Raw genomic sequence first — 27,420 nt, forward strand, 5'->3', positions numbered from 1 at the left:
CTTGAGGATGCTGGGACTAATAAATGCTACAATCATCGTTCCTTATCCAAGGGGGATTGGTTCCAGCTCACCCTGCCCCCTCCACCCCCACAGATACCAATATCCGTGGATGCCCAAGTCCCTTATAGAAAATGTACAGAGTTTGCTCATAACCTATGCACATCTTCCAATACACTTTAAATCCTCTCTAGATTATTTATAAAACTGAATACAATATAAATACTGTGTAGATAGTTACTGGCAAGTGGCAAATTCAAGTTTTTCTTTTTGCAACTTTTCTGAAATTTTTTCCCCTGAGTATTTTCTATCCATGGTCGGTTGAACTCACAGATATAAGAGCTGCTGTAGTTATCTTCCTAAAGCTACCAGTCGGGGATTTCCTTGGTGGTCCAGTGGACAAGACTCCACACTCCCAATGCAGGGGGCCCAAGGTCCATCCCTGGGCAGAGAACTAGATGCCGTGTGCTGCAACTGTGAGTTCATAGGCCACAACCTAAGATCCCACATGCTGCAATGAGGACAAAGATCCTGGCTGCGGCAACTGAGACCCGGCGCTGCCAAATACAAATGAATAAATATTAAAAATAGCAAAGCTACCGGCTGTCTGAGGAGACTGTGCCCAAAAAGCAGAACTCTGACTTTGCCTGGGTCTCTTTTCACCAGCTGACTAGGCAATCTGTATTTATAAGGAATCATGACTTATCAAAATCAGACCTTACTAGTAGCTTTCTAAATCAATCTTTTTGAAGCTTTTGATAATTTATTTTTGGTCATTGGGTCAGGAAAATGAGTTGCAATCATCTCCTGCCCAGCTCTCTGATCTAACAGCATCTTGTGGTGTGGCACTTGCCTTCCTGTCACTGTCTAAATTAAGAGGCTTTTGCATTCAAACATCCACTGTTCATGAATCAAAATTGAAGCTGAGGAAATCATACCAGCTTATCATGGCTTCCTGTTTTGAAACCCAAAAGTATTTGGATGGTTGTCCAGTACCTCTTAATCCGAGTTGGATTGTGTTCCCCAAAAAGATGCTAAAGTCTAGTCCCCAAAATCTGTGAATGTAGCCTTATTTGGAAATAGGTTCTTTGCAGATAATCAAGATGAGGTCATTAGGGTGGGCTCTATTCCTTTTTTTCTTTGCTTCATATGCAACTATTCCCTATTGTTGTTTAGCCCCCAAGTCGTGTCCAACTCTTTTGTGACTGCATGGACTGTAGCCAGCCAGGCTTCTCTGTCCATGGGATTTTCCAGGCAAGAACACTGGAGTGTCCTTATAAAAGGGGGAACTTTGGGCAGGAAGAGGGTGTGAGGACAGAAGGAGGCTGCCAAGTTAAGACAGAGGATGGGCATGATGCATCTACAAGCCAAGGAAAGCCAGCGATGTCTGGCAAACCACCAGAAGTCAGGGGGTCAAGCCTGGGGCAGATTCTCCCTCACAGCCTCAGAGGAACAAACCTGCCGACAACTTGATCTCAGGCTTCCAGCCTCCAGACTGTGAGACAATATATTTCTATTGTTCGAGTCACCCAGTCTGTAACTCTGTTGCTGCAGCTTTAGGAAGTTAATATATCTCCCAAAAGAAATATGAAATGCAGATTTCTTTTTGTGGGTTACTTCCTATGTGTTTGGTCTTTTCTTTTGCTGAAGGCAGTCTTGAGGTTACTGGCCTTAAATGTATTTGCAGAAAGGCACCCTAGACACCCTTGGTGTGATGTGAAAGTACGGATGTGAGAGTTGGACCATGAAGAAGGCTGAGCGCCAAAAAATTGATGCTTTTGAGTTGTGGCACTCTTAGAGAAGACTCATGAGAGTCCTAGAGATAGCAAGGAAATTAAACCAATCAATGCTAAAGGAAATCAACCATGAATATTCATTGGAAGGACTGCTGCTGATGCTGTAGCTCCAATACTTTGGCCACCTGATTCGAAGACCTGACTCATTGGAAAGCACCCTGATGCTGGGGAAAATTGAAGACAAAAGAAGAAGGGGGTGGCAGAAGATGAGATGGTCAGATAGCTTCACTGACTCAATGGGCATGAATGTGAGCAAACTCCGGGAGATAGTGAAGGACAGGGGAGCCTAGCATGCTGCAGTCCATGGGATGGAAAAGAGTCAGACACTTAGATGCTGAACAACAATCCTTGGTGATCTTAAAAGGAAATGAGATTTGTAACCCTTAGTTTGTAACTATTTAAACTCTATTCTTCAGGGATTCTTTGACTTTCCAGTATTATTTCCTTTTTATTTCTAAATAGGATTCATTAAGTACTCCTAGGATTTGTCACTGTGCTGGGTTTTTAACTTGATAGACCCTCAATGCCTGATTTACTTAATACACTTAATAAGGCTCTATTTGACCTTCCGTGTTAAAGTGCTAGAAAACACTTTGTGTAGCACACAGGAAGCTTATCTAATACTAAGTCAGTGAATTATGGAAGAGGCATACATGCACACGTAGGACAGGCCAGGAGACTTTGTGGCGGCTAGATCTGACATCACTGTGTTTTAATTCTTTGACGAGTAGAGACGGTTTTGTTCTTTGCAGAGTTTTCTGTTATTTTCTAGAATATTTCAGGGTTGAGGCAAAGACTTTGTGATATTATTTAATTATATATGGAGAAAAGCTACCCGCTAAATATTAATAAATTGGGAACATATGATCAACTTTTTGACATTCATACATGCTTTTAGGGGAGTGAGGGAAAGATAGCAGTGGAGGTTGTATAGTGATGTAATTTCTAACACCAGGTAGAAAATTGTAAAACAGAAGCTAGCGTGTTTACTTGACTCAGAGATCTAAGAAGACCAAATTACATCTGCTACTCAGAGAGGTTTATGGAAGACTACCTAAAGGGACTGAAATTGACAGCATTTAACAGGCAAGAGTTGAATCACGTGCCTCCACAGGATACCTCGCTGGCCAGTGCAGTAGGTTTCCCCCGGAGAGGATCTTTCAGGACCCCCTGCATGTGCCATGACAGGCCCGGCCGATTCAGGCTGAAATAACCAAGAGGAAAGCAGAGATTGAACATACACAGGCTTTATCCGCCAAAGCCTTATTTAAGCTTGTCTTTCAGAAAAAATAAGCAAATCTTTCTGGAATTAACAGCTCATATATTTCCTGAGAATCTTTCTTGGGTTTTTTTTTTTTTTAATAGTAATTGAAAAATGATATTACATTGAAATTTAGCCTCTGGTTAGTGTACTGCAAAAACTTTGCTTTAGGCAAGATAGAAGGCATGAAATATGATACCTACAGGTCATGCAGGGGCCTGGGGCTCTTGGCTCTCCTATCTCAACTCATCCACTGCCCTTCCATTGCCTCCTGTCAGCCACCTGACCCCGTCCTCCTGAGAGGTGACAGCCTGGCCCGTCTCAAGGCCTTCCCACACGCTTTGGGCTCAGGCCCCACCTGGGATTGCCAGATAAGAGACCCAGTCAAATTCAGATTTCAGAGAAACAACAAATACTTTCTTTGTGGAAATGTGTTCCACGTATTGCGAACTTCTACTACAAAAATTACTTGTTTATTGAAAGCCTAACCCACTTCACTCATCACCTGGCTGCCTCAGGTTCATCCTTCAGGTGATTTAAATGTCACTCTCTCAAAGATACCCACTCCAGGCACCAGATAAAGTAGGTTATTCTATTATTCTCCTCCAGACAACAGAATTAGCCCTCACCTCATCTACATTCCTTCGTAACTAGATTCTTATTTTTGTGTTTATTTGATTCAAGTCTGTCTTCGCCATGAAGGCAGGGATTTATGCCTCTTGTCTGCTGAAATAATGTCCAGTGCCTGGCCCTTATTAGACAATAAATATTGAATCATTGAATGGATGAGTGGATAAATGAATGGGGAAGGGAAAGTTAAACTGAGACAATGCCCTTGTCTTGCCTTCCTTCTAATCTGTTTAATAGCATAGCTAATGGTTTAAACAGGTTTGCAGAAAAAAATGAGATTCTTCAAGAAGTAAATGTAATTTTCACAGGGTATGTTGAAAGTAGTGTTGAAGCAGATCATGTCGTGTGTAATTACATGTTAGAAAGTAGATGTTCAAAGTATTATATATGAACCAGGGCTTCATCTCATTCATATAATTTTGCTAATAGATCTGCTGTTTGTTCTAAGATAGAATTCTGAATAGAAAGGTTATTAGCTCCAATTCAGTTGTTAAAATGGTCAAATTGAAACCATCACCATTTCTATCCATTCATTGGAGAGTGAGCTGCAAATAGCTCGTTCAGTTGGACTTGTAAACCCATCTAGTAAGTGGCAAAATGTGTCTTATACAAGACTTTTTGAAAAAGAAAATAGTCATAATGTTTCATGGAAAATGTCAGCTTCTCCTCAGCTACAAGAACTAAGTAACCAAAATGGCTCATGCTTTTAGAGGAAATAGCTTCAAAATCACGTACACAGAAAAACAGCAAAGATTTTTCTCCTACTGCCGATAGCTCTAGCAAGATGCAGATTTTCTAATTAAGAGTCCAAGATCAAGTTCTGACTGTTTTGTGGGGTTTTTTCCTTCTTAATGACTCGTTACTAAATATTGGATTGCGGTTGTTGCTTGAAGAACAGTTTCAGAACTGACAGGTTAGGGTTGGATCAACTCAGAGGAAATGAAGAGAATGGTTGGACCAACAGTTTTGATGGAATATTGGCATGAGTTTAATTTACTGGAGGATGGTTCAATTTCACTTCTTCTTAGCTTTGTAGTCATGTGACTAGGACTGTAAATTGGATATCATTCAACAGTTGCCATTTACATATTCCCCCCTTTTTAAATAATACCACAACCAGCTGTCAGTTAAATAAAAATCTCTTATTTTAATCCATTTTTACAGGATAATGACTTCATCACTGACTCTACCTATTTTATAGTTTTTTGATAATATCACAAACTTATACAGTAAAAGATAGAAATGCATGTATCTAAAATTTCCAAACATATTTGCTTTACCTTTTTTAAAGCTGTCAACCTCTATTCAGTGTAATTCTTGAAGGAAATAGGAGTAAGGAAAAATTATGAACATATGTCACAAATAATTGCTGAATATTTTTATATAGTGTTATATATATACATATATATATACATACAACACACATATATACAAAAGATAGCACTTATACTTGGCATACAACATATATGGTATATGGCACATAAGGTATACCAAAAAGTACTAATAAGATTGGATTATGAACTGATTCACTTTGCTGTACAGCATAAACTAACATAACATTGTAAATCAACTATATACCAATAAAAATTAATTTTAAAAAAGGAAAAAGTTAGATTATGTTTAAGCCACAATCTGTGATCCGTCTAGTTAAAATACGCAGAATCCCAAACATGTATTTTTATTTTCTATTCAGTTCATTTCAGTTGCTCAGCCATGTCCAACTCTTTGCAACCCCATGGACTGCAGCATGCCAGGCCTCCCTTGTCCATCGCCAACTCCCGGAGTTTACTCAAACTCATCGCCATGGAGTTGGTGATGCCATCCAACCATCTCATCCTCTGTCGTCCCCTTCTCCTCCTGCCTTCAATCTTTCCCAGCATCAGGGTCTTTTCCAATGAGTCAGCTCTCCACATCAGGTGGCCAAAGTATTGGAGTTTCAGCTTCAGCATCAGTCCTTCCAATGAATATTCAGGACTGATTTTCTTTAGGGTTTTCTATTATTATGCTTTAAATAGGGCAGAATTGCATTTTTTCCAAATATTCATCCAAAATGCATTGACATTGATATGGTGGTTCTGTGTGTCTTAATTGACTTGAACAAGCTGGTCCAAAATTCCAAAATGAACTTGAAAAAATTGCACCCACTTGTGGGAGAAGGCGATGGCACCCCACTCCAGTACTCTTGCCTGGAAAATCCCATGGACGGAGGAGCCTGGTAGGCTGCAGTCCATGGGGTCACGAAGAGTCAGACACAACTGAGCGACTTTACTTTCACTTTTCACTTTCATGCATTGGAGAAGGAAACGGCAACCCACTCCAGTGTTCTTGCCTGGAGAATCCCAGGGATGGGGGAGTCTGATGGGCTGCCGTCTATGGGGTCACACAGAGTTGGACACGACTGAAGCGACTTAGCAGCAGCAGCAGCAGCAGCAGCAGCTTAGCAGAAGCTGTCGAGTTTGCTTATGTGTAATGCTTTGTTTCAATATTGTGGAAACAATTGTGGAATCTCCAGGGCCTTTTACTAAATCACAAGGTGGCTCAGTGATAAAGAATCCGCCTGCCAAGCATGAGACACAGGTTTGATCCCTGGGTGGGGAAGATCCCCTAGAGAAGGGAATGGCTACCCACTCCAGTATTCTTGCCTGGAGAATCCCATGGACAGAGGAGCCTGGTGGGCTACAGTCCATGGGGTCGCAAAAGAATCAGACATCACAATGAGCAAGCAACAGCAAAGTGGTCTGTAGACAGAAAAAATTAAATCACACATAGAGGCAGAAAGCCTTCAGGACTACACGATATTTTTCACATTTTTAAAACCAGACAGTTCAACTGTTTAGAAAATGACCTCAAAGCAAATCATCATACTTTTAGGGCTGTGATGGAAGGCGTTACCCTCTCTGCCACCCTGAACACACTGACGGTGGCCTGGTATCACAGGAACATTGATAAGGTCAGCCTGGCATTTCTGGGTTCCCGTCTTTGTCACCACAGTAAGCGGCTTTGGGCTCAGGATTCCACGCGTCTTTTCTCTCCAAGTTGCAGGAGATAAATGGAAGTCTTCTTTCAGCATTGTGGCAACCTGAAGGACATGTTCTTTGAGCTTTGCTTTGTAACTTTTAACATCCATTTACTTTTTAGTTAGTAAGTCCAAGGACCAAATTAGGTGAAGTACTTGGTAGTGCTTGTTCAAGGAAGTTGAGGACCATTGACATAAGTGTTTTCTGAAAAATCAATAGTTGAGATGTGTCTCCACATAAGATGTAAGCAACTCAGAGGAGGGGAGTGTGTGTGTCTTTGTGATTGAGATGAAGTTTCTATGTATGCCATCTATGTTCAGCAGACAAGTACTTTCACACAGAGAAAACTCTTTAACCTCATGACGAGGACACATTTTTCTTTGCAAATTAGCAAATAGATTTAATGTGAAAAGTGTTACTGTTTTTGCTGAAATGACACAGCTGCTTGCAAAATGAATAGATGCTGACTTTTAAAAATCTTTTTTAGTGATTAACAATACATTCATATGGTTTGAAAACAAATAACATAGTATATAATGAAAGGCCTCCTTTCTGTCCCCGTGCACCCTATTCTCACCCACTCATCCATGCCTGTTGTGTTTTTCTTCCTGAGTTTTGAAAGTGTTCCTTATATTTGAAAAATATATCAGGACTTTTGAAAATATGTTAGTCTCTCAGTCGTATCTGACTGTTTGCGACCCCATAGACTGTAGCCCATCAGGCTCCTCTGTCCACGGGATTTTCCAGACAAGAATACTGAAGTGGGTTGCCATCCACTCCTCCAGGGGATCTTCCCCGCCCAGGGGATCGAACCCTGGTCTCCTGCATTGCAGGCTTTGAAAATACGTGAAATCTTAAATTGTGATAAAAAGTATTGGTTGGATTTTTAAATTTCCTGACTTGGTATTTTGACTTCTAAGTTATAATTCTTTGTTAAAATATTTAAAATTATGTACCTGTGTGAACTTAAAGTAATCTTTTTCAAAGGGAAGTGAAATGAATCCAGTTGGGCTTGTTTTATTTGGAAAGTATTGAAGTGGGATTTCCACTAGGTGGCACTCATGTGCCTGGAGGTCAGGGAGCAGTCACCCTCCCCCCCCCCCCCCATCTTCAGACACAGTCTGCTAATTAGCACAGTTACTATGGAGACTTCCAAGGTCACACAGAGGGAAAGCCCTCCTTATTTTTTTCCCTCTAAAGAATGAGTGTCCTGCTCATATTTCTGCTCTATGCGCTATGGATGACCTTCCAAGTGGAGTGAAATTGTTGTGGTCTTCTGTTCACACTGGGAGGTTATATTATATGAAGTTTGTACACAGATTAGACAGGATCATGACAACTGTTACTTTGATCTGGGAAAAAACCCTGGGTGAGTTGAATTTTTTTATAGAGAAATTCCCTATAGAACAAAAATGATCTGGAACGTGACTGGTAGGTCTCTCAGGATCTTAATGTCCATCCAATAACCAAAAGCTTTTAAACACGCTTTACTGATATTATCTCTCTTAAGCATTGGTATAGCCTCTCTGCTATGGAGGGATCAAAGTGCATGAGGCATTCTGATTTCACACCCTCCATGAGTCAAGTAGAGCATTATAGATGTGTGTATAATAGTAATCTAGGCATTTCCATTTGCCACTCAACCCTGTCACAAAGTCAAAAAGATGAGCAGCAGGCAATAGGAGAAGGAAAAAAGAAACTTATGCTGAGATAGAAGAAAGCTAGAAATACACTCACTAACTTTTAAAAAATATTTATTTATTTGGCTAACCTGGATCTTAGTTCCCGTGTGTGAGATCTTTAGTTGGGACGTGCAAGCTCTTAGTTGTGGCATGTGGGATCTAGTTCCCTGACCAGGGATCGAACCTGGGCCCCCAACAGTGGTAGCAGAGAGTCTTAGCCACTCGACCACCAGGGACGTCCTACACTAGTTAACTTTTTATTAGATGTATTTGATCCTGCAATTAAGTAGTTTCTTGTGCATTAATTTATCAGCCATTTGTTGCCCATTTATTGTGCCTGGCACTGTGCTGGTTGCCATGCACATAAAGCTAGATTAGATTAAAACTGTGTTTCAAGCCTGATGAGAAAGTGAACTTTCATCCAGAATCCTTTCTTAATCAAACTCCTGTCTTCCTTACAGGGATTACTCTGACTCAGCCATGTATCATTTTATACACCTCTCTCTTCCACTTTCTCTCATCTGCATCAAAATCTCACTCAAATTTACCTCTTTTAAGACACCGTCTAGGAATCCACCTGCAATGCAAGAGACATGGGTTCCATCCCTGCATTGGGAAGATCTCTTGGAGGAGGGCATGGCAACCCACTCCAGTATTCTTGCCTGGAGAATCTCCATGGACAGAGAAGCCTGGAGGGGTAGGCGAGGCGGCTAGAGTCCTTGGGGTCGCAAAGAGTTGGACATGACTGAGCAACTAAGCACAGCACAAGACACCTTCTAACACAGAATACTTCCTTAAGCCACATACTCTATTGCATTTGTCATTTGTAAAAGTGTTTACATGTCACCTAAACCTGGAGATAGGTCACGTGAGTGTCAGTTCACCTGCTCAGAATGATTTCAAGCTCTTGAAAACGATGTCTTCTGGGTCTCTTGCACACATAGTATGACCTCAGGTCTCATTGACTGAAATACCATTTTTGATGATTTATTAGGAGAAACAAACAAAAGCCCGCATGGTAAGACCCTTTGGGGAATGAGACTAGTGAGTCAGAGGGCATCATCTCATCCTTGGGGGCTCCTTCCAGTGACAGCCGTCCAGTGGGACGCGGATGACATAGGAAGGCTTCAGGCTAGTGCCCAGGTCATGCCAACTGTAGAGGTGATCATTTGCGCCTCTGGCTTTTAGAAGTAATGATAATGCTCAAGTGGCCCAGATTCCTGTTTCCCAGTGAAATGTGTTTAAAGAGAAGTAAGAGGGTTGGGGAGATAGAAAAAGGAAAAGAAAAAGAAGACCCAACATCCTCAACTATCTGCTACTGCTTTCCTTATGAAGTTGTTGGGGTTTTTTTGTTTGTTTGTTTGATGGTTCTTCCCCCAAAGTGGGAGGAAAGTGAGAGAAGACAGGTAAGAGGCATTCTCTTCTCAAATGACTCTAAGGAAAATTTTCCCTCCCGTGATGCTGGCAAGTGAGTTCTGAGTGCCCGTTCTCGGGACTCCGCGGAGTCAAGGAGAGCTCTTCATCCCTAGGGGATACCATGAGTCAAGGTGAAGCGTTGGAGGGAAAAGCCCTTGAGATGAAATGCACTCCTGGCTGCAGAGAACAGGGAAGATACTATAGGGTTGTTTTCTTTAAAAGCACCAAAGCCTCTTCATACTGTTCATGGGGTTCTCAAGGCAAGAACATTCATTGGAAGGACTGATGCTGATGCTGAAGCTGAAGCTCCAATACTTTGGTCACCTGATGTGAAGAGCTGACTCATTGGAAAAGATCCTGATGCTGGGAAAGATTGGAGGCAAAAAAAGAAGGGAGAGACAGAGGATGAGATGGTTGGATGGCATCACTGACTCAATGGACATGAGTTTGAGCAAACCCTGGGAGATGGTGAAGGGCAGGGAAGCCTGGCATGCCGCAATCCATGGTGTTGCAAAGACTCGGACATGACTTAGCGACTGAACAACAACAAAGCCTCTTCAGGACAAGCTATCAGTATTGTGATCCAAGCTAAAATGTAAGAGAAAATCCAAAGAACTACCTGATGCTTCTCCATGCCTGGTGGACTGTGCCTTCCTCGGGCGAGTGTAGCAAAGAAGGGGCAGAGATATACAGTTCTGAACACGATTGTGCCTGCTTCTGCTTCAACCTCTTCCATTCTTCAACTATGCACGAGGGTCTCCTCCATTGTATTCTTTAGTCCTCATAGGTGGAGAAGAGTGCAGTCTTTCCTTGCAAATGATTTCCCCAGCATTTCTTTTCCCTTATTATATCTCTCTGGGCTTGGTTGAATTTAACCAAGCACTCGTCCACACCAAGTGAATTCCTTTTATAATCTGATATGCCAGGCATGCATAGGGATTGATCACAATGGATACACTATAACAGTTATTTCCTTTGGCCATCAAACTGCAAATATCTTAAAACCAAATCCCATCATAATTGGTGTTTACTGGGGATGACAGGCAGTAAGTGGCGGTGTGATTCTAATGAATGAAGTGAAAGTCACTCAGTCGTGTCCGACTCTTTGTGAACTCATGGACTATACAGACCATGGAATTCTCCAGGCCAGAATACTGAAGTGGGTAGCTGTTCCCTTCTCCAGGAGATCTTCCTGACCCAGGAATCGAACCCAAGTCTCTCACATTGCGGGCAGATTCTTTACCAGCTGAGCCACAAGTGAAACCCAATTCTAATGAGAGGGAGATGTAAACATGCATCTGGAACTATCCCTGCTCTTAAGACACATATTGTCAAAGTAGGGGGCTTCCCAGATGGCTCAGTTCTAAAGAGTCTGCCTGCCAATATAGAAGATGCAGGGGACGCAGGTTCGATCCCTGGGTCGGGAAGATCCCCTGGAGAAGGAAATGGAAACCCACTCCAGTTTTCTTGCCTGGAAAACCCCATGGACAAAAGAGCCTGGCAAGCTACAGTCCATGGAGTCTCAAAGAGTTGGACACAGCTGAGCATGCACACAGTCAAAGTAGAACTAAATAATGCCTTGTGGTAGGCTGTGACTCGAGACACTGTGTATTCTAGAAATTTTGAGGAAGACTTAGTTACCCAGGTAAGAAACCTCACAAAAGGCAGGAGAACTTGGCCTGAGCCTCAAAAAATGAACACAGATCTCAGTGACAGGCTGGAAAAATCATTCCAGGTGGATGAATGGTGTGACTAGACTGGTTTTAGTGGCGTCTACAAAGACTGTGGGGAAATAGTGGGCAAGAAACTGGAAACGTGGATTGAGGCCAGATAGTGGAAGGAAACTAAGGCGCTTGGACTTTATCCTGGTGGTAATGAAGAGATAATGAAGATTTTTAATTAAGGGTTTGGCATGATTAAATGGTGTTTTAGGAAGATTACTGTGGCAGCGGTGAATTGAAGGGGGAGAAACAAGTAGGCGATTAGTTAGGAGGCTATTATAATCACCCAAGCTTGAAGCAGCAGGGGTCTGGAGGCAATGGGAATTGAAAGAAAGGGTGGAGTGTGAGAGATAGTGCAAGGGAATGTCCAACGTGCCTTGAGGACTCATGAGTCTTCAGGACAAAAGGAAGGAAGGTGGCTGTGAGCACCAAATCAGGGAATCAGGAGGGGGAGTCATTTAGTAGAAGAGGGGAGGTTGGAGCACTGAGTTAGCCGAGCCTGGGGGTATCTACAAACGTCCAAGTTCAGGTGTCCAGCAGGTGGGTGGAGATGCAACACAGTGTGGCTCAGGAGAGCGGCCAGGCTGGGGACCTGCGTTTTCTCTTTTATTGATTCAGTCTGACTTCTTTCTCCAGAGAGCACTGAAATTCAATGCCTAAGCAATTAGGATAGACAGTGTGTCTTATAGGATGTGTGCCTACATATCAATAGGAAGGAAGAATTAGGTCATTCTTTGAATATTTTAAACTTCTGGGAAAGCACTTTTTAAATAAATCACCCAAATATTTCAAATGAATGTTTTTTTTAAAGCTAAATTTCCCAGATAATATTCCCAAATGTTCACAGTTCTTCCTTCAGGGAGGCTCAACCTTAACGTCTAATAGAGTTCAATTACAGAGTAATTTCCATGTTGAACGTGGTGGCGATTGCGCTATCTGCGTGGAGCTGTGTAGCAGCTCTGTGATGCCAGATGAACGGCACAAGGGGCCCGTAAGCCTTGTAGGCCCTCTGCCTAATTCTCTAATGCAAATTATAGAGAAGAGAGGTTCCCAGGTTTCATTTATCAGGAAAGTGCGTCCTTCTAGCAAAAGGAATCAGAGGGAAGAGGCACACCTGTCCTTTAAGGCGTGCTGTGCAACCTGCGCAGCTGGCCGCCCAGAGCTCCAGCAGACCAAATGCCAGCCAGCCCTTTCCTTCAACAAGTAGGACGTTCTGGATAAAAATGTGACCAGGGCATGGTCCAGGGGTTAAGAACCACCTGTCTGAGCAGGGGCCACAGGTTTGATCCCTAGTCTGGGAAGATTCCACATGCCTGCAGACAACTATGACTGTGCCCCGCTACTAGAGAAAGCCCGCTGGCCATAACAAAGACCCAGGGCAGTCAAAAATAAAAATTTTAAATTAAAAAAAAAATGTGACCAGGGCGGAAATAAAACAGCTTTGGACTTCATCCTTGGGTATGTGGACTCAGCTGCCAAAATCCTCCCCATACAACTCAGACCTTAGTGGTCATTGTTTGAGTTTTGCTATGAAATTCAAGGCACTGAACAAGTCAATCAAATCAGTCACTCTCTGTAAATCAAGGGAAAAAGTTTTTAAAACCTGGTAAGTGGTAAACAATTGGCTTTCAAATCCAGAAGAATGGCTCCTCTTAGTTCACAAATGCATCTGAATAGCACTTGCACGAGACTTCATGAGACTTACAAGGGGTAATTTGAAGGCTCTGCTGCCATCTGTGAGCCCCTGGTGTTTTTAAGATGGGGGCGCTCATGAGTGGGATCCCTGAGTTGTAACTCCATGGAGTTATAATCACCATGTCTGGTTGTCATCTGTCCACAAAGAGCTTAAACTCCTGTCCACTGCCTTGATTCCACCATTGGAGCTCGTTCCTGCCCTCGTGCAGAGGTATGCTCCACTGACGTGCTGGGAGACTTTGCCAGCATTTTGAATCATTTCTAGTTAGACCACGGCAGTGATGACATGAATTTTTAACTGAAGCCCAAGCAGCTGCCCAGGACCTGCCGGAAACCTGGCAGAGGATATTGAAATTTCTTGGGTATCACCATTTCCTCACCCCTACTCCTCCTTACTCAAGAAGCATCTGACTTTAGCAGACACTCAGATTTCTCTGGCATCCCGTCTCATCACTTCATGGCAAATAGATGGGAAGAAAATGGAAACTGACAGATTTTATTTTCTTGGGCTCCAAAATCACCGCAGATGGTGACTGCAGCCATGAAATTAAAAGATGCTTTCTCCTTGGAAGATAAGCTATGACAAACCTAGACAGCATATTAAAAAGCAGAGACATCACTTTGTTGACACAGGTCTGTATATTCAAAGCTATGGTTTTTTCCTGTAGTCATGTGCAGATGAGAGAGTGAGTGAGTGAGTGAGTGAAGTCCCTCAGTCGTGTCTGACTCTTTGGGACCCCATGGACTGTAGCCTACCAGGCTCCTCCATCCATGGGATTTTCCAGGCAAGAATACTGGAGTGGGGTGCCATTTCCTTCTCCAGCAGTTGAGAGAGTCAGACTATAAAGAAGGCTGAGTGCTGAAGACTTGATGCTTTCGAACTCTGGTCCTGGAAAAGACTCTTGAGAGTCCCTTGGATAGCAAGAACATCAAAACAGTCAATCTTAAATCAGTCCTGAATATTCATTGCAAGGACTGATGCTGAAGCCAAAGCTCCAATACTTTGGCCACCTGATGTGAAGAGCCAACTCATTGGAAAAGACCCTGATGCTAGGAAAGATTGAAGGCAGGAGGAGAAGGGAGTGACAGAGGATCGGATGGTGGGATGGCATCACCAACTCAATGGACCTGAGTCTGAGCAAACTCTGGCAGATAGTGAAGGACACGGAAGCCTGGCATGCTACAGTCCATGTGGTCACAAAGAGTCAGACACGACTGAGTGACTGGACAACAGATTTCTCAATCTTAGGTATTGTTCAGCAATTAACAAGGGATTCCATCTAGGCATTCTGCTTTATTTGTGGTCAAACCTTTTCACTGGCAGATAATAGATAATATTAAGTAATCAAGAAGTTTACCACATACCCCAGACAGACTGGGTCAGTTCAAGAGGCACTCCTTCCTTCTCCACCCTCATAAGATAATGCATTATCAGTAGAGCCATGTTTTAAATACAAGGTGGTGAGATTAGATGACTTTAAGGGCCTTTCCAACGCTGAGATCTTCTGTTGTCTTTTGATTAAGATGAATGTAGTTGCACATTGTGCATGATTCCATGGATCTCTACTCAACTCAACATCGCCTTTGACCTTCCCAGTAATGACCTCAGTCCTTGATTTGGGGAAGCCCTTATCAGTAAATGTCTGCTGGTTACTACAACTTTCAACCAAATAGGGGAGGCACATACATGAACACACACATTTAATTTAAATTTTAGCTCAGTTGATCCCAAATTTTCTGATATCCCTAAGATTTATTGTTCTCCATATTTAAACAATGACTTTTATATTCCAGTATTAAAGTACATACACCTGTATATGTCTTTGCTTGCTAACAATCATTCCTAAGCATTCCTAATCATTCCTAAGAAGACATTATGTAAAGAAATCTAATCGTGGTTAATTCAAGTTTGCTAAGGTTGATAGTTTGGTCTTAGTTCCCCTTCAGCAAAAAAAAAAAAAAAAAAAAAAGACAAAGGTCAAAAAAATAATCTTTTTTACAGTAGTTCTTAGTTGTGTCAACTACAAATGAAAATAAATTCTGAATTTCTCTTTTATTAATATGTTGCCCTTTTTTGTGTGTCAGAAATAGAAATGGGAGAGGGCTGGAATGTGATCTTGATATATGGGTTTACTGCTCTTTCTACCAACTGCTGAATTATTATCATTTCACAGAAATTACATCTGAAAGGGAGGCATGTGTCTTTAAATCGAAAGATTCCAAATGAATAACCTTTGCTAAAACGATTAGTAATTTCTCCAAGCGGTGAGCTTATAAATACTCAGTTCCAAGGATCTATATAACCCTTTCATTCTTCTTTAGTACTGTCACACGCTGAACAGAAAACACAGGGGGGATGTCTACAATGCAGGAAACACATTCTGTTTTACTAGGGATCAAGAAAAAGAAAAGGGGGGGAAAAAACCAACCAACTAGTTACTGGGGGGTGAGGGGAGAAGAGTGGAGGGTGGGGGTGGGATGGAGCTACTGTTAAGTCCTTAAATTAACAAAAATGAATTCCCCAGTGGTGCCCCTATCCATTAACTCTATCAGAAAGCTGCTCCGCAGGCAAATTTAACTTCAGGAAGTGACTTAGGACTGGGAAGAATAGGCCACAATATTTCATCAAATGCAGCAAAAACAAATTACCTCAGACTCAGGAACCCTGAGACCACTCTCTGGGAGTGTGTGTGCTTGAAGGGGAAGGAAACTGCTTTCTCAAGGAGCGGTGGCTGGCTTCCCGGCTCCCTTACACTCACCTTGGGAGGGGACCTCATAAATCCCAAACTGGCAGCCACTGGGCGTGCCCCGCTGGCTCCCGAAGGCGACTCAGATACTCCTGCTGGGAAGTGGACCTGGCTTGCTTTGAGTCTGATGAAGATGAGGGTGATTTTCGTGTCTGCTCGGAATCCCTGGGAAACCTTGATGAGCAGGTTCGTCAGAGTCAGCTGCAGGCTTTAAGGTTCCAGCAGGATAGGAGTGGATTGCAAATGGCTCTGGAAGTTCCCCCACTGTTCCACTTTCTAGTATTTAAGGGGGATTCCCTTCTGGCTCAGACCATAAAAAGGTAGATAATATGCCTGCAATGAGACCTGTGTTCAATCCCTGGGTCAGGAAGATCTCCTGGAGAAGGGAATGGCTACCCGCTCCAGTATTTAAGAGACTCCTCTAGGTTGTTTTATCGCCTTGTATTCCAGGAAGGGTCTCCCCTGGACCCAAGACAGAAGAGCCACCCTGCATCCTCCTGCCCTCCCAGTCTCTAATGATAACCAGGTCATCGCCTGCTGCTGCTGCTGCTGCTGCTGCTAAGTCACTTCAGTCGCGTCCAACTCTGTGCGACCCCATAGACGGCAGCCTACCAGGCTCCCCCGTCCCTGGGATTCTCCAGGCAAGAACACTGGAGTGGGTTGCCATTTCCTTTCTTCGATGCATGAAAGTGAAAAGTGAAAGTGAAGTCGCTTAGTTGTGTCTGACTCTTAGTGACCTCATGGACTGCAGCCTGCCAGGCTCCTCCGTCCATGGGATTTTCCAGGCAATAGTACTGGAGCAGGTTGCCATTGCCTTCTCCGGTCAGCACCTAGTGGGTGGAGAAAAGCAGGATGTTACGGTGGTTAAGGTCATGGACCCTGAAGACTGCCTGTCTGGGCTCTAACCCTGGCTCTATGACTTAAGAGTCATGGCACCTTGGCCTCGGGACTTAACCCTGTGCTTTGGTTTTCCCATCTGTAAAAGAGATACATTCATTCATTCATTCATTCATTTTTCTAAGTGTTTGTTCAATATTCTTCCCTGGTGGTTCAGATGATAAAGAGTCTTCCTGCAATGCAGGAGACCAGGTTTGATCCCTGGATCAGGAAGATCCCTTAAAGGGGAATGGCTACCCATTCCGGTTTTCTTGTCTAGGAAATCCCATGGACAGATGAGCCTGGCAGCTTACAGTCCATGGAGTTGCAAAGTGTCAGACACAACTGAGCAATTAACACTAACTTCAATATTCTAGGCACAGGGGTAAATAAAACATATGAAGTCTTTGCTCTCATGGAGTTTGCATTATCGTAGGGAGAAAGGCAATAAACAAATAAATGAAGATGTATCAGATAGTAATAAGTGCATCAAAGAGAATTAAAATAGGTTTATGAGGTAGAGTGTCACATGGCTGCTTAGCAAAATCCTCTCTGAAGAGACGACCAGAGTGAGAAGTCAACCACGAGAAGATCATGGGGAAGAGCTCTCCAGGCAGTGGAAACAGCAACCACTAATTCTGATGCAGGATGAGCTTGGTGTGTCCAAGTTAGAGAAGGGCCAGTGCTCCTGGAGCATGTGGGCAAGCAGGAGAGACAAGGAAGTCAGGCCAGAGAAGAGGATGCTAGTGGCTGGCAGAGCAGGGCATGTGAATGAATATGACATGATATTTCTATCTGAATATGGTAGAAACCATGATCTGATCTTCACTGACTGTGCTGTCTGCAGGACAAGAGTGGAAGCAGAGAGCCTAGTCCGGACACTGCAGCAGTGACTTAGGTAAGAGGGGAGAGGAGCTGGAGAGAAGTGGGGAGATGCTGGGTATGTTTGGGGAAAAGAGGCTGGAGAAGTTAGGGGTTTGGAGCTAGAGACTGAAAGACAGGGTGCCTTCTAGGACTCGGGGCTTGAGCAACCAGGGACTGTAGGTGGTAGTGTCTTTCATTGCGATGAGAAGGACTGGAGGGAAAAGCAGGTCAAGGTGGGAGAGGATCAAAAATTTGGTTGGAACATGATGCTTGAGATGCCTATTAGATGTGCAAAGAGAGAGAAATACCGGGCAGAACGCTGGATAAAACAAGTCTGAGTTCTGGGGACTTATCTGGGCTGCTGCCTTGAGGACCGCAAGAGTCTGTGTGGATTCCTGCAGCTTGGGACCGGATGAGGTCATCTGAACAGGGACTGCAGAGGGAGAAGATAAGAAGGTAGAGGTGGGAGGGAGGAGGAGAAGCAGCCTGGAGACGGATGGAAAGGCAGGGTGGGAAGAAAAAAGAAGGGTCTGGAGTCTGAAAGCCCAGAGGAGAGAGCGGGCGGCGGTGTAAAATGACACCGAGGGCTGAGCAGCACGGGGACTGGGAGCTGACCTTTGCTTGGGTGTGCCACATTGAGGTTGTGGGTGATTCCTGGCGAAGCATCAGTGGAGGGGGGAGGGCACCTGCTAGAGTGCAGTGGGCTGGGGCAGCAGAGGATCGGGTCTAATTATAAGCAAGTCTGCAGCCAGTGGGGAAAGGCAGAACGTGGTGTTGGTAAAGATCACTGTGGGAACTGAGGCTCTACAACAGGGGGTTCTTTTCATGAAAAATCATACAGGGCTTCTCTGGTGGCTCAGTGGTAAAGAATCTGCCTGCCAATGCAGGAGACACGGGTTTGATCCCTGATCCGGGAAGATCCCACATGCCAAAGGGCAGCAAAGCCCATGCGTGCCACGACTATGAGCCTGTGCTCTTGAGCCCCAGAACTGCAACTACTGAAGCCCATGCACCGAGAGCCCGTGTTCTGCAACAACAGAAACCACTGCAATGAGAAGCCCGCGCCCTGCCACCAAGACGAGAGAAGGCCCACGCAGCAGTGAAACCCAGAGCGCCATAAACAGAAATCAATAAGTCTTTTCAAAAAAGAAAAATCACACAGAGTTAATACAAAGGAGGTGTGACTGTAACTATCTATTTAGAATGAGAAATCATAAGTTATAAACTTGAAAAGTCTGACAAATCCCATATACAACAAAATACAGACAAATAACATTTTTATAAACACCAGATGCACCTCTATATTTTGCCTTCTTTTTTGGTCTAGATACACTTGTTTATATGATAATGATTTTTATATAGAATATACACATACACACACATACAAGTCAACCTCTTCACTTACCCTCTATCAATACATATTTCATAGTGGCTAGAGTTCACTAAAGTCACTGGTGGATTATTTTTCTTTTAATTTTACCGGTGGGATTTTGAGTACTATTTGTTAATAGGAGTATAAAAATCTGTTCTCCACTATCACCTGGGGCCTCAACTACAGAAGTTGAGTCAAAGAGGTCAACCAAAGCCTTCAAAATACGCTGCAAATCACAGCTCGGGAGAGTCCTCTTTGATACCCTATTACACCAGGGTTTCTCAGCCTTACAGTCCTGACAGTGGGGGCCAGATAGCGCTTCGCTGTCGGAAGCTGTCTTGTGCATTGCAGGATGTTCAGTGAGTCCTGTTTTCTACCCACTAGATGCCAGTAGATGACCAAAAATGTCTCCAGACATTGCCAAAAGAAAGCCACTGTGTCACACTGATTGTGTGTGGTCCTGGGCTGATCTTTCCCTGTTGTGAACGTGTGGCCCAGGATTATCTGGCTGAGGCTTGGCCTTTATCTCTAGGAGAAGTTGTGTAGGGATGACGATGCCATGGCACCTCTCTGCCCTCTTGGCATCTCAGAAGATGCAAAGCCAGAGCACATAGCACACAGAAAAACTCAGATTTCTTGGTAGACAAACCCTAGAGTGACATATATTATAGCCACAGAACCTTGACGAGTAAGGCGTTGAGTGTAAAAACCCTCAGCTAGTGGATGATTAGGACTAAGGTATAACTGGTGAAAGCTGAACTAATTCTTTTTTTTTAAATAACAAAAGCAAACATTATTTTAGGCAGAGAGTGCATTTAACAAACTTGTTACTCTAAGAAGTGTGTGCAAGTTGAAAACAAATTACTTCTAAGAACTGTTTAACAAATGTATGACTAGTGTTAAGATAAAGAGGTTGATATGGAAGGCAATGGCACCCCACTCCAGTACTCTTGCCTGGAAAATCCCATGGATGGAGGAGCCTGGTAGGCTGAAATCCATGGGGTTGAGAAGAGTCGGACACGACTGAGCGACTTCACTTTCACTTTTCACTTTCATGCATTGGAGAAGGAAATGGCAGCCCACTCCAGTGTTCTTGCCTGGAGAATCCCAGGGATGGGGGAGCCTGGTGGGCTGCTGTCTATGGGATCGCACAGAATCGGAAACGACTGAAGTGACTTAGCATGGACATTTGAAGGGAGTATCTTAAAACTTCCTGACTTAGAAGAGACAACCAAATCAAATGTCATACGTACCATTTCACACTCACTAGAATTGCAAGAGAGCTTCCCTGGTGGCTCAGACAGTAAAGAATCTGTCTGCAATGCAGGAGACCCAGGTTCTATCGCTGGGTCAGAAAGATCCCTTAGAGAGGGAAATGGCAACCCACTCCAGTATTCTTACCTGGGGAATCCTATTGACAGGGAAGCCTGGCGGGCTACAGTCCATGGGGCTGCAAAGAGTCAGACACGACTGAGCAACTAACACTTTCACTTTTTTCAACATAGCAAGAATCAAAGAAACTGAAAATAACAAAGTGTTGACAAGGCTGTGGAGAAATTGGAACCTTCATACACTGATGGCAAGAATGCAAAATGATGCAGTCACTGCAGAAAGCAGTTTGGAAGTTCCTCAAATGGTTCAACACATAGTTACCCTAGCACTCATCGATTCCATTCTGGATACCCAAGATAATTAAAACATAAGTTCATGCAAAAACTTGTACATACATGCTCATACAAGCATTATTCATAATAGCTTGAAAGTGGAAACAGGCCAGATGTCCATCAACAGATGAGTGGGTAGATAAAATATATACATATGGTCGGTTATTATTGAGCCATAAAAAGGAAAACATGTGACAGGGATAAACCTCGAAAGCATTATGCTGGATGGAGTAAGCCAGACACAAAAGGCTACATATTGCATGATTTCATTTATATAAAATGGACATAAGAAACAAATCCAGAGAAATAGAAAGTGGATTAATGGTACCCAGGGCATGGAAGGATAAGGGAATTGAGATCAACTGCTAATAAGTATGAGTTTTCATGAGATGATGGGAATGTTCTGGAATTAGATAGTGGTGATGGGTGCACAACTCTATGAATATACAAAATACCGCTGAATTATATGCTTTAATTGATGAATTCTATGTCGTGGAGGTTATATTTCAATTTTTTAAAAAGACGCAACAACTAAAACCTAGAATTAGTAGTGTCCTTAAGAATCATGCACAAATGTCATGTTTTTTATTTGAGAAATCTTGAGGGTATTGTCTAAGAAAGTGGATTTCTACTTACTTAGAACCCATTGAGACTTGAAAAGGACAAAAAAAGTGTTAGTCACTCAGTTGTGTCCCATTTTCTGCGACCCCATGGACTGTAGCCCCCCAGGTTCCAATGGCCATGGAATTCTCCAGGCAAGAATACTGAAGTGGGTTGCCATTCACTTCTCCAGGGTATCTTCCTGCCCCAAGGATCAAACCTGGTTCTCCCGCATTGCAGACAGATTCTTTACAATCTGAGCCACCAGGTAAAAGCAGAATGATGCCCAGAACAGGGTCATAGAGGCCACCTCTGGAGATCCCTCATTTAAATAAATGAATATTTATTGAGGGCCTACTATGTACCAGACACTTTCCCCGGTGCTGGGGCTGCATCATGAATTTAACAGGCAAAAAGAGTCCTGCCTCCATGGAACTTAGCTTCTAATGTAAGTCTTTCCTCGACAGCACATCTTAGAAGCTATGTCGTCAAACCCTGTGCACGTTTGGAAGTCAAAAGCAGTTTTCATAAGGAATGGTTGAATGAACTGAGCGTTTTCACCTTTAGAAAGAGAAGATTCAGGGAGAACATGATAACTGCTTCAAAAGCCGTTTGGAGGAGAGAGCCGTTTCATTCTCCACTGCTCCCTGAAGCAGCACTCGGCTCAGAGGTAAATATTACAGGGAGGTGGATTTGGGCTCTCAGAGAGGAAGGGAGAAAGCTCCCTTAGGTTCACCTCCTGAGCAGCAGGCATTCCGCTGGGTATTTCACCCGTGTTATCTCATTTAATCCCTACTACAAGGTGCAGTGATTAGCACCACTTAAAGAAGTGGAAATGGAGGCTTAGCAAGGTTGTGTAAAGCACCGCAAGGTCACACAGCTGGTCAATGGCTGAGGCTATGGTCAGACCTTTCCCTGGCTGTCTCCACACTCTTGCCACTTGCCAGGCTGTCTTCCCAACAGTTAATGCTTTTAAAAACATGCACATTTGTGGAGGGGAGGCCTCCTAGGATGCAGGGGTGAACCGAATGACCCCTCACGACATACTCTCATACTATTTCATTTGGCTCACTCTATGAAGAGGGTTGGGCTTCCCAGGTGGCGCTAGTGGTAAAGAACCTGCCTGCCAATGCAGGAGACATAAAAGATGTGGGTTTGATCCCTGGGTTGGGAAGATACCCTAGAGACGGAAATGGCAACCCACTCCAGTATTCTTGCCTGGAGAATTCCATGAAAAGAGGAACCTGGCAGGCTACAGTCCATACTGTCACAGAGTCGGATACGACTGAAGTGACTTAGCCCACAGCACGCGTGAGGAAGGTTAAAGTGGTAAGATGAAATGAATGATAATCCACAGGTGTGCAGGTCATTTGAAATAATGTACTTGCAGTCTAGCACGGCGACATCAGCATTGTTGTTGTTTAGTTGCTAAGTCGTGTCCAACTCTTGCGACCCCATGGACTGTAGCCCACCAGGCTCCTCTGTCCATGGGATTCTCCAGGCAAGAATACCAGAGTCGGTTGCCAATTTCCTTCTCCAGGGAATCTTCCTGACCCGGAGATCAAACCCTTGCGTCTTGTGTCTCCTGCACTGGCAGGCAGGTTCTTTACCACTGAGCCAGCTGAGAAGCTCACATCGACATGATGCACCCAGAATTTTCTGTGAATTTGCTTTATGCCAGGTCCTCTGCTGTGACATCGGTCTGATCTTCATGGAGATGACTGTTTTGTCTGACAGAGGGCACACCCTGGGATGTAAGATCCAAGCCTTTTTGCCTAGCCCCCAACCCTCTATGCAGGGCAGGCTGCTCTCCTCATTTTATACTCCAGTATTCAGTCAACTGGAAAATTTTACTGGGTGATGTCTGTGTGTCAGGCACTGTTGTAGCCATTGGAGATAAAGCAGTGAGCAAAATGGACTGAACAAAAAAAAAAAAACAACTCTATTTTATGGGGCTTGCTTTGGTGCGTTCCATAAACAAATATAAATAAAATATGTACTACATTCAAAGGTGAAAAGTGCTGTGAAGAAAAATAAAGCTTGGAAGGGGATTAAGGGAGTCCTGGGGAATTTGGAGGCTGCAGTTTTAAATAGGGGGTCAGGAGGGACCTCACTAAGTTTGAGTCTCGGCACTGACATTCAAGAGAGGAAGGGTGAGCTACGCAGCTATTGCGGGAAAGAGAACTTGGGGCGGAGGAAGGCCCAGGGCAATTGTCTGTAACGGGGAGCCTGCTGGGTGTGAGAGAGACAGGGCAGGAAGGTAATGGGGATGCAAACTGTATAGGGCAGGTGGGGCAGGTGAAAATGCGGATTTGCTCTCAGTGAGACGGGACGTCCTGGCAGCTCTGTCCGCTGGGCTGTAGACAGGCTGGATGGGCACAAAGGTGTGAAGCAGGAAGCTGAGGAGCCAAGGCAGGTAGGAGGAGCCCGCCACATTCACGCCCTAATCCCTGGAACGTGAGAATCTGTTATATTACATGGCTGAAGGAACTCGGCAGATGCAATTAAGGTTACAGACTCTAAAATAGGAAGATTATGAGACTTCCCTGTTGGTCCTATGATTAAGAATCCACCTTGCAATGCAGAGGACTCAGATTCAGTCCCTAGTCCGGAAACAGATCCTACAGGCCTCGGAGCAACTAAGCCTATGCACTGCACCTCCTGAGATCTTGTGCCTCAAGAGAGTCCATGCACCTCAATGAAGGATACTGCACGATGAAATGAAGATTCCAAGCACCGCAACTAAGACCCGACACAGCCAAATAAATGGGAGATGGGTCCTGGATTGTCCAGATGGGTCCAGTCTAAACACATGAACCTTTAAAAGCAGAGTTTTCTTAAGTGGGAGTCAGAGAAATGCAACAGAGAGGTCAGGGAGATACAGCGCATGAGAGGGACTTGATCTGTTGCTGATGGGAAACCTGGGCTTCCCTTGTAGCTCAGTCAGTAAAAAAATCTGCCTGCAATGCAGGAGACCCAGGTTCGATTCCTGGGTCAGGAAGATTCCCTGGAGAAGGAAATGCCACTCCAGTATTCTTGCCTAGAGAATCCCATGGACAGAGGAGCCTGGCTGGCTACGGTCCATGGAGTCGCAAGAGTCGGACATGACTGAGCGACTAAACCACCACCATGAGAAGCAACTGAATCCTACAAGAGTTTTAAGGAAGCTGGAAGATGAGAGCCCAAGCCAGGTGACACCTTGATTCCAGCCTCTTGGGACCCTGAACAGAGAACCCAGCCAAACCCTGAAAACTCTGACCTACTAGACCTAGAACTGACTAGAACTCTGACCTAGAACTGTGAGATAATAAGTGCATGTTGTCTTAAGTTGCTACATTTGTGGTGATATGATAGGGAAGCATTAAAGCAGGGGTTGTTGCCATAATTCACCTCAGAGATGCTGATGGCTTGGACCTTTTATCAGGGAGCAGGGTTTAAATATTTATTTGACTGTGTCACACCTTAGTTGCAGGCCATTGCAGCATGTGGGATCACAGTTCCCCGATCAGGGATTGAACCTGTGTCTCCTGCATGGGAAGGTGGATTCTTAACCACTAGACCACCAGGGAAGTCCTTGGTTTAGACCTTTGCTAAATCCAGAAGATTTCCCAATAGGTGAAATGAAGGGCACTAGAAAAAGGAAGGAATTGAACCCAGGCCCCCTGCATTGGAACTCAGAGTTTTAGCTACTGAACCACAACATAAGTCCCCATCAATACTGTTTTTCTAAGAAAAAAAAAAAAAAACTTTTGAATTGAATTGCATATTGAAAAGCAGAGACATTACTTTGCCAACAAAGGTCTGTCTAGTCAAGGCTATGGTTTTTCCAGTGGTCATGTCAGAGTTGGACTGTGAAGAAAGCTGAGCACCAAAGAATTGATGCTTTTGAACTGTGGTGTTAGAGAAGACTCTTGAGAGTCCCTTGGACTGCAAGGAGATCCAACCAGTCCATTCTGAAGGAGATCAGCCCTGGGATTTCTTTGGAAGGAATGATGCTAAAGCTGAAACTCCAGTACTTTGGCCATCTCATGCAAAGAGTTGACTCATTAGAAAAGATTCTGATGCTGGGAGGGATTGGGGGCAGGAGAAGGGGACAACAGAGGATGAAATGGCTGGATGGCATCACCAACTCAATGACATGAGTCTGAGTGAACTCCGGGAGTTGGTGATGGACAGGGAGGCCTGGCGTGCTGCGATTCATGGGATCGCAAAGAGTCGGACATGACTGAGCAACTGAACTGAACTGAATTGAATTGAGAGGCAAGATATTTGGGGTTCTGTTTATTTATTTGCCAAGACAAATTTATAGACGTTTACTCCAGTATAGAACGTTACAATGATCTGACTCTGGGTCTTAACTGACACTCCTTTCTCAAGTCTGAACAGTCATTTTCAATCCTGGGTGTACACTAGATCACCAAGGGAAAATTTTAGAGATATATATGCCTCAGCTCTAGTTCTGGGAAGTTCTAACTCAGCAGATCTTCATGTATGGATGTGAACATTGGACCATAAAGTAAGCTGAGCACCAAAGAATTGATGCTTTTGAATTGTGGTGCTGGAGAAGACTCTTGAGAGTCCCTTGGACTGCAAGGAGATCAAACCAGTCAATCCTAAAGGAAATCAACCCTGAATATTTATTGAAAGGACTGATGCTGAAGCTGAAGCTCCAATACTTTGGCCACCTGATGTGAAGAGCTGACTCACTGGAAAAGAGCCTGATGCTGGGAATGATTGGAGGCAGAAGGGGATGACAGAGGATGAGATGGTTGGATGGCATCACCAACTCAATGGACATGAGTTTGAGGAAGCTCTAGGAGTTGGTGAAGGATAGGGAAGCCTGGTGTGCTGCAGTCCATGGGGTCGCAAAGAGTCGGACATGACTGAGTGACTGAACAACAAGATCTTCAGATAGCCTTGAGTGCCCCTAATGGTTCAAAAGCTCACATCAATTCTGGTGCTCTGCTAGGACAGAGAGACATTCTTCTACAATATTTCTTGGTGGTGCAGTGGTAAAGAATCCATCTGCCAATGCCAAGACACAAGAGATGCAGTTTCGATCCTTGCCTTTCCCCTGAAGAAGGAAATGGCAACCCACTCCAGTATTCTTGCCTGGGAAATCCCATGGACAGAGGAGACTTGAGATTTTCGGGCTATAGTCCATGAGGTCACAAAAGAGTCAGACACAACTAACCAACCCAGCGTTAGTCTCAAGGAGAGAAGACTATCAGATGGATCTCTGCCTAGTTATTTATTTATTTTTTCCCTAGAGAGTGAGTGAATTATGAGTTTTGTAGGAAATAGAAAGATGTAGGTATGTAGGTGCTCAGTTGTATCTGACCCTTTGTGACCTTCTGACTGTAGCCTGCCAGGCTCCACTGTCCATATGGTTTTCCAGGCAAGAGTACTGGTGCGGGTTGTCATTTCTTCCTCCAGGGGATTTTCCCAACCCAGGGATCAAACCTGCATCTCTGGCATCTTCCGCTCTGGCAGGTGGATTCTTTCCCACTGAGCCACCTGGGCAGCTCCAGGATTAATTGTTGTGGGGGAACTCACCAAACCTTCTGTGTATGGATTTGTATCTGTCTGTTCAGAAAAGTGCTGGAGCAGTGTCTGGATATTGTAAAGTGAAGAAATGACTTCCTCCATCCTTTGGAAGAAACAAGTTAGATGTTTACCAACCTTCTTTTCTTTGTTTTAGCACAGCAATAATTTATATATCCAAGCATTCTTTATAATCAGGTTGACACACTGGCTATGGAAATAGGGGCTAAGAATGGCCATTGGTCCCAGGAATGGTTGTATATCCCCTGCAAGAGCCATGGTCTGTGGTTGTCAATCAGCTAAATGCAGAGAATCTAGAAGACTCTTAGGTGATGGTTCTGAGACATTACTTAGAGTGGGGCCCCACGTCTTGCCTTGGACTGTGACACATATGAAAAATAAACTTTTTTTGTGTTAAGCCATTGAGATTTGGGGGTTGTTGGACATAACAGCTCACAATAAACTTCTGTCGTGTTAAGACATTGAGATGAAGGATTTATATGTTGTTTCAGCCTACTGTTGCTCACGTGTGTGTGTG

General features: G+C 43.9%; 1 protein-coding gene across 2 annotated transcripts in view; it reads left to right on the forward strand.

Moving 5' to 3' along the window:
- The window catches only part of GPR180 (G protein-coupled receptor 180), a 77,263-nt gene extending 61,988 nt beyond the window's left edge, over positions 1–15,275 (forward strand). For both annotated transcript variants that reach the window (XR_011569792.1, XR_011569793.1), the window contains one exon: positions 1–15,275. This exon is cut by the window's left edge. The gene's annotated coding sequence lies outside the window, so the exon portion shown is untranslated.
- The last annotated feature ends 12,145 nt before the right edge of the window (positions 15,276–27,420 follow it).

Source organism: Bos indicus, chromosome 12 (genome assembly GCF_029378745.1).
Source record: "Bos indicus isolate NIAB-ARS_2022 breed Sahiwal x Tharparkar chromosome 12, NIAB-ARS_B.indTharparkar_mat_pri_1.0, whole genome shotgun sequence".
Classification (NCBI taxonomy): Eukaryota; Metazoa; Chordata; class Mammalia; order Artiodactyla; family Bovidae; genus Bos; species Bos indicus.